At 38.6% G+C, this 7,668-nt stretch overlaps 1 protein-coding gene across 1 annotated transcript in view; it reads right to left on the bottom strand.

Moving 5' to 3' along the window:
- The window catches only part of RBPMS (RNA binding protein with multiple splicing), an 81,666-nt gene that overhangs the window by 29,580 nt on the left and 44,418 nt on the right, over positions 1-7,668 (bottom strand). The window lies entirely within an intron of this gene.

The following is a 7,668-nucleotide window of genomic DNA, read 5'->3' as shown; positions in this document are numbered from 1 at the left end:
GGAGCGGCCGGTATGTATGTGGGATCCGAACCCTCGGCGGGAGCACCGCCACGCTCCCAAGCGGAGCACTGCAGCAGTGCGCCACCGGGCCGGCCCGAAATTAACATGTTAAAGAGACAGTTATGATATCACTAAATGTGTCTATACTAAGTGTAACACAATTTATGAACTTTGCAAAAGCCCAGGAGTAGGAAATGAAAATATTAAGGTTAGACTTACTATCTTTATGGTAAAAATTTTGAGGAACTCCTCCCCTGCAGTGTGCTCACCCTTACTGTACACTGTATTTCTAGAGGAACTGCACCCAAAAGAAGCTCCAAATAAAGTTGCTTTAAGCCTTGGGCTTCAAGCCCTCCTGGTACAGTAGATCCGTTTGCGATGAGCCATTATGTAGTGCTTAAAGCACATTATGTCATTTTATTGCCATTAAAGCCCAGTGAAGTCAAGCAGAACAGAAATTTCATCATTATTTAGAGAAACCAGCAGCTGTGAGGGATGCTCATATTATCAATTTTGAGGGGGAGGAAAAAAGGAAACACAAAACCAACAGCTTCTCCTTCAAACAAATGATGAAGAAATTATCCATTGGAAATAACAAAGTAGTCAATAAAGCACTGTTCTTACAGACATATCAGAGTAAAGAAAATAAGAAAGGGACAAATGATTGGGAAATACCACTCTCAAATTAAATGAGAATATGACAAAAACTTTATTAATAAAACGTTAAAATGCCATGCCATTTCTGCCTATCAGAAAGACAAATATTTATTTATTTATTTATTATTATTATTTTTTTTTGTCTTTTTCTGTGTCCGGCAACGGATCGCAACCCTCAGTGTCGCCCCCGTACCGGACCGGGACCGGCAACGGGATCGCAGCCCTCGGCGTTGCTCCCGCGCCTCGCTCAGCCAGTGAGCGGGAACCGGTCTGCATGTGGAACCCTCGGCGGGAGCGCCGCCACGCTTCCCAAGCGGTGCACTATAGCAGTGCGCCACCGGGCTGGCCCACAAATATTTATTTTAAAACTACTTTATTAAAGTATGAATGACATACAAAAAGCTGTACATATTTAATGTACACAACCTGATGAGCTTGGTGATAGGTATACACCCATGAAATCATCGTCATAAATAATACCATAAATATACCCATCACCTTCAAAAGTTTCTTCCCATCCTCATTTTTTTTTTCCTTTTTGTCTTTTTTTCATGACCAGTAACGGGATCACAACCCTCGGTGTCGCGCCCGTACCGTGACCGGCAACGGGATCCGAACCCTTGGCGGGAGCGCCGCCGCACTCCCAAGTGCCGCACTCTACCGAGTGCGCCACCGGGCCGGCCCCCCCATCCTCCTTTTTTTAATTGGCAAATAAAAATTGTATATACGTGGAATGGCTAAATCAAGCTAATTAACATATGTATTACCTCATATACTTATGCTTTTTCTGCTGAGAACTTTTAAAATCTACTCTCTCAGCAATTTTCAAGTACACGATACACTGTTACTAACTATGGTCACTGTATTGTACAGTAGATCTTTTTACCAACATCTCCCCAACCTCCCCCATCCTATCCACTTTATTTATGTATCTTTTTGAGGTTGTGTGTGGTAAGAACACTTAACATAAGATACACTGTTACTAACTATGGTCACTGTATTGTACAGTAGATCTTTTTACCAACATCTCCCTAACCTCCCCCATCCTATCCACTTTATTTATGTATCTTTTTGAGGTTGTGTGTGGTAAGAACACTTAACATAAGATCTACCCTCTTAGCAAATTTTTAAGTATAAGGAATTGAAATTAGGATGGAGGAGATATCTATACTCCCATGTTCATTGTAGCATTATTCATAATAGCCAAGATATGGAAGCAACGTAATGTCCATCAACAGAGGAATGGATAAAGAAAATGTGGTGTATACATACAATGGAATATTATTCATCCCTAAAAAAAGAGGAAATCCTGCCTTTTGCAACAACATGGACTGCATGAGTCTGGAGGACGTCATACTAAGTGAAGTAAACCAGGCACAGAAGGACAAATACTGTATGACCATAATTAAATGAGGAATTTAAAATAATTTCATATAAGTGAATAACCCCAATTGAGGGAGAGAGGCAGGGAAATAAGCATTCCCATATCAAGTACCTACTAAGTTCCATCTTTGTACCAGACACCGTACTTACTGAAGGAATTAATCTACTCTTCATAAACACAAGATGAAAAAATCAGATTCAACCACAGACTCAAGTGTGTCTGGTCTTCTGGGGAAAAAGTCAATGAACCCAAACAGATCATGATGGAATGACAGATCCATACTCTCCTCATTCTAGAAAGCCACCAAATATTCAATAGTATTAAAAAACAACTAAAGGGTTTGTACAAACAAAGAGAAAATGTCAAACAAACCCACCATATCACTGAGTGTCTTCCTGTCTATACATTCTATTTCAGGGATCAAGGTCAGGTGTTAAAACAAGCAGAGAAGACATGTTCCAGGAATACTCCATCAATGGCACACAGCTACAAAGCTAACATTTCACACTAATCTAAATATTTAACTTTCTGCCCCTTAAGCTTATTTTAAAGCATCTAGTGAATATCATTGCTCAGTCTGTTTTATGTTTATTTTACATGCAAAGACACTCCTTTTATGAGATAAATTTCATTTCTTTTTGATGAACATTCTGGCTGTTACATGTCCCACCTTTCCACTTTTAGTTTAATTTTGTTGGGGGAAATTACTGGACCTGAGTAACTATTTTTCACTACTCTTCTGCTGATGTAGCCTGAAAATTAAGAAGAAAATAACAAATTGTACTTGACAAAATAACAAATTGTGTTCCACTGTGGTTCCTAATTAAGAAATCTAAATTTTTAGAAAAATGTATGTCCTTTCTAAAAATCTTATCTTCAGCAAAGAAATGTAGAAATGGCCTTTCCTGTAGATAAAACTGGGCACTTGAGGAAGCACACTGTACCAGTTCTGAACCACTTGGCAGTGAGACCCATCGCTCCCATGAGTGATGAACATTCCAAAACTCTGCCCACTGAGGCAGTCCTGGTTATTTCCTTCCATCAAAAAGATGCCACCATTCCCCTGCCCCTGGGCAACAGAATGAATAATGACTGCAATACATGGCAACACCTTCATAATATAAAGACACATGAGTCTATGATGATAAACACAGGAGAAGGGAAAGAAAAAAATAGTTAAAACAACATAGCAACAAACAAAAACACACACAAAATAGTGATCGCCAATGGAGATAACTATCACCAATCTCTTATTCTGAAAATTCACAATAAAAGAGAAAGAATTAAGCATTTATCCTGCTCTTTTTCATGAATTGTATTTCAGGGTAAACAAACAGAATTAGAAAAATCACTATTTTTCAACCCTTAATGAAGTAAAGGGGAAAGAATTAATGGATGAAACCATTAAAATGAAATTGACAGGGACATTACAACAGAGGTATTACACCATTTCTACCTGAATCCTTAGCATCATCATAGTTACTTTGTATAGGATGCCATATGAAGTACACGGTACCACCTATGATGTATTCTTGCCCAAAAAGGGAAACCTGAATTTAACCAAACCTTTCAAACCTAATCATGCCTTAAATTTATAGTAAACAGAGGGGACATAGAAATAAGCAAAGGGATATACTTAAAGGAAGAAAATGGATAAACCCAGAATGAGAATCTTTTCCAAGGAAGGTTGGTGCTTTTCTTCAACAAATCAATGGCACAAAAACCACTACTGGGGAAAGGGAGACTGCTCTGGATTAAAGACACATAAGACATAGCTAAATGTAATATATTGATCTTATATGAACAATTCAATTGTAAAAAGAAAAATGAAGAGGCGGCAGTGGAAAAAGAAGTGACTTAAAAAAGTAAGCTGTGGCAAAATCTTGATAACTGTTAACTATACATGATGGATTTCTAGGATTGAATATAATATTCTTTCTATATTTTGGTATATTTGAAAACATGAGATAGAGGAACAGAGTGAGACATACCCAATGCATAACCAAAAATGAAACACAAACCATGGAGACAACAATCTCTTCTGTACTGTGGCTTTAAATAAAAACAGGTTTCCTCTGTAAAATCACCACAAGGGCACTGACTCCATGAGATAGGGGTCCCAAACTGTAGGTGATTTAAGTTATCCAGGGAATGTTTTCACCAACTCTTTGTTATCAAACATGCCCTGCCTTCTTCCTCAAAGTCACAAGGTAGGGACTTTTAAATAAAGGTTTTCCTTTCCAACTAAATTGACTTCGGGGTGAGAGACAATGGGTAGGCAATATTGCCAGAACAAAATTATCTTTCTCTGCTCATTGGGGGAAGGGGGGCAGCATTCCTCTCTCTCTGCACTCTGTCAAACCCTGCCTTACACTTGTCATGAGGGGTTAGCAATAATGTATGTATGTGCCTGTATTCGGCAATGACAGTGACTCAATTAAATGACAGCTTAAAAAATCATATTCTTAGCTGATTGCCTAAAACCTCAAGGTCCTGAAATCTGCCAAAACCACGTGGTTACGGATGAACATCAGATGAAATCGCAGCCCAGCCAACACATTTCAGCCTTGTGAGACTATGAGAAGACCCAGCTAACATGTGCCTGGAATTCTGACATACAGAATCTGTGACATAATAAATGTGTGTCATTTAAAGCAACAAAATAAAAATAAAAAATAAATTAAAAAAAAAAATCAAAAAAGCCTCCATACTCCTTTATCAGAGTCTGCTTATTCTGTCAATGCTTCTCTGAGATGACTAAAGCAGCATGCTGGTGAGATGTGCTCTGTGATGGAGTAAAAATCCTAAAACGGTTTCTTCCTGTTCACAGAACAAAATCTTTCACCTGCTTTCTGAAGATTTCCCAGATCTGGCACAATATCTCTGTCCAGTATTGTCACTTTCTATTTCCTTATGGGCACCTCTTCATCTTCACCAGACCACGAGCTCTTTTGTGATCCCCTCCTAACGTTCAGTTTTGATCCTCACACTGGCCGCTCCTTCAGTCTGTAGACACTTTTGCACATTCTCTGCTTACTGAAATCTTTCTCATCTTATGCTAACAGGTTAAAAGAATTCCAGGAGGTCTTTTCCCATTCTTCCTATAATTATCCACTTTATCATTTGCACACAGCGTTCCCTATAACTTCACGTTAGCACTTGCTCTGCCTTATACTACAGTCCTTTACAGGCCTGTTTCCTGTACTACAGTGTAAACACTTTGACAGCAGAACTGTATCTTATTCAGCTTTTTAATCTCTCACCTCCCCTCAAATGTTTGCTAAACTCAAGTGAGAAAATTAGAACAGAACTCACCATAATTTTCTGTACAGAGCTGTTAATGTTTGACCAGCTTGATCTCCTTGGCCTTCTGAGGGATATTTAATGAAAAGACAAAGACACTCCTCCACCTTCATCCACTAATTAAATTATTTTGTTCAAGTAGAGACACTTCTCCATCATTTCCAAGTTAGCTAAGATCCTAGTGGCTACACATACTGCAGAACGAAAAGGAGATGATAAGGGACCTGAACTTGCAGATTACATTACCCCTTATGCCCAAGATTTTCCACTTCTTTTACTCTCCAAGCAACAAGCAACCATCATCACACCTGCCAATCTTTTCCTAAAGGAAAAGAGCTTTGATTACATGGTATTCTGTTATTGATCAGCTATATATTTATTGGTATGCAATAACATGAGGGCTAGAGCTAAGAATAAAAGCAGATATCAGAGTAGCAATGTAATGTACAATCCCATTCATATAAATACCTATATGTAAATATTTGCATAGCTATTCACTCAAAATGTTAAAATACTTATCTCTAGGTGAATAACATAACCTTCTGTATTCAATTTTTAAAATATACAGATATTATGTTAAATAAAAATAGTAGTTATATCATGATCAAGTCAATGAACACAAGGAAAACTATATACTTGTATATATACTTGTAAATATACTTGTATATTTTAAAAATTATGTTAAAATGTCTTTGTATGTAAAAAAATATTTTAGAAATATTTTATGTTTAATTTTTAAGCTTCTTGAAATAAGCTTGTATTACATTTGGTAATGGAAGTGGTGGTGTGGTCGGGAAGAATTTTGAAAGGCACTCGATCTGGGTCTATTCCCCCAAGGAGGCTCTCTGAGAATGAATGGATGGTATGTTATCCAACTCCTCAAACAACCAGTTATTCTTGGGTTGGTTTCTAGAGAAAAAATAGCAGAAGTAGAAGTCTTTCCTTAAAGCAGAGGGTGACACATAAGCTTGCAGGGTCCCAGGCACAATGGAGGTGAGGGGTGGGCTTGTTTTCCTCCAGTCTAGCTCTGAATGACTTTAGCTGCTGTTGCCAAATTAATCACCTGCCCCAAATCTAGTGCAGATTTCCATGACCACTCTATTCAGCCAGGAACAAGACAAGTGGTTTTTAAACTTTGGCTTCAAGACACCTTTACACTTGTAGTAACTATCAATGACCCCAAAGACCTTTTGTTTGTGTGGGTTATAACTGATATTTAGCACACGGAAATTTTTTTTAAGTTAAAATGTTTATAAATTCATTAAGAAAAACAAATTAATTACATGTTAATGTAAATAGGTATTTTTATGAAAAACTACATATTCCAAAACAAAGAAGAAAATCTTTAGTTCTACATTTTTGCAAATCTCTTTGGATTCTCTTATCTGCTTCTAATTAAATTTTTTACAATATATTGTCTTGGCTGTAGTATATGAAAAAAATATGGACTCACAGAGATATGTAGCTAGCTGATCAAGGGAGTAATATTTTAGGGCCGGCCCGGTGGCACACTGGAGAGTGCGCCGCTTGGGAGTGTGGCGGCGCTCCCGCCGAGGGTTCGGATCCCATGTGGAGACCAGTTCCCACTCACTGGCTGAGCGCGGTGCGGGTGCAACACCGAGGGTTGCGATCCCCTTACTGGTCAGTAAAAAAAAAAAAAGACAAAAAAAAAAGGGGAGTAATATTTTAATATCCTTTACAGGAAATCATGAATATTAATCTTTGATATTATACCAATACTTGAAAAGGGGTAGTTCTTAAAGATTTGTTGCAATATGAAATCAGAAACCTTATCAATGAGTTCTCGTATTTTATTACATTAAAAACCATAGTCCCATTATGTATTTTATTTTTTATTTTTATTTTTATTTGTTTTGTCGTTTTTGTGACCGGTAAGGGGATCGCAACCCTTGGCTTGGTGTCACCCGCACCGCGCTCAGCCAGTGAGCACACCGGCCATCCCTATATAGGATCCAAACCCGCAGTGGGAGCGCCTCTGCACTCCCAAGCGCTGCACTCTCCCAAGTGCGTCATGGGGCCGGCCCTATTTTTTAATTTTTTAAAAAGATGACCGGTAAGGGGATCTTAACTCTTGACTTGGTGTTGTCAGCACCACGCTCACCCAGTGAGCAAACTGGCCATCCCTATATGGGATCCAAACCCGTGGCCTTGGTGTTATCAGCACCACACTCTCCCAAGTGAGCCACAGGCCGGCCCCCCATTATGTATTTTATTTTATTTTTTTTCCTTTTTTTTTTGTCTTTTTTCGTGACCGGCAACGGATCGCAACCCTCAGTGTCGCACCCGTACCGGACCGGGACCGG

This window comes from Galeopterus variegatus, unplaced genomic scaffold, assembly GCF_000696425.1.
Source record: "Galeopterus variegatus unplaced genomic scaffold, G_variegatus-3.0.2 Scaffold936, whole genome shotgun sequence".
Classification (NCBI taxonomy): Eukaryota; Metazoa; Chordata; class Mammalia; order Dermoptera; family Cynocephalidae; genus Galeopterus; species Galeopterus variegatus.
This window is presented reverse-complemented; position numbering and strand designations above follow the sequence as displayed.